The sequence below is a fragment of the Nicotiana sylvestris genome, chromosome 4 (assembly GCF_000393655.2).
Source record: "Nicotiana sylvestris chromosome 4, ASM39365v2, whole genome shotgun sequence".
In the NCBI taxonomy this organism is placed as follows: domain Eukaryota; kingdom Viridiplantae; phylum Streptophyta; class Magnoliopsida; order Solanales; family Solanaceae; genus Nicotiana; species Nicotiana sylvestris.
The window spans coordinates 82,374,493-82,375,151 of record NC_091060.1 but is presented as its reverse complement, the minus strand read 5'-3'; positions in this window follow the sequence as shown (position 1 = coordinate 82,375,151).

The window sequence follows — 659 nt, the reverse complement described above, 5'->3', positions numbered from 1 at the left end:
CAACTAACATAATTTTTAGAAGAATCTCCGATATATTTATGAAGCATAGATACATGAAAGACTGGATGTACAGACTCCAAGTCCGAGGACAAGTCTAACTCATATACTTCATGTCTTACTTTGCGTATGATCCTCTATGGCCCCATGTACCGAGGGCTAAGTTTTCCTTTCTTTCCGAACCTTATGACACCTTTCATCGGTGATACCTTTTTGGAATACCCAATCGTCTACCTAAAATTTCAAGCCTCGTCGTTGATTATCCGCATAAGATTTGTTGTTAATAGCCTTTCCTGTATAAGCTTAATTTTCTCGATTGCCTGTTGTACCAATTCTGGTCCTACTAACGTAGTTTCTCCAACGTCAAACCACCCTATAGGCGACCTACATTTCCATCCATAAGGAGCTTCGTATAGAGCCATCTGAATACCGGAATGATAGCTATTATTATTATATATGAATTCAATAAGTGGCATATGATCATCCCAGCTACCTTTGAAGTCTATCACATAAGCTCGTAACATATCCTCTAGTATTTGAATAGTACGCTCAGCCTATCCGTCTGTCTGGGGTTGAAATGTTGTACTAAGACTTACTTGAGTCCCCAATCCTTTTTGGAAGTACCTCCAGGAGTTAGCCGTAAATTGAGCTCTTCTATCCGA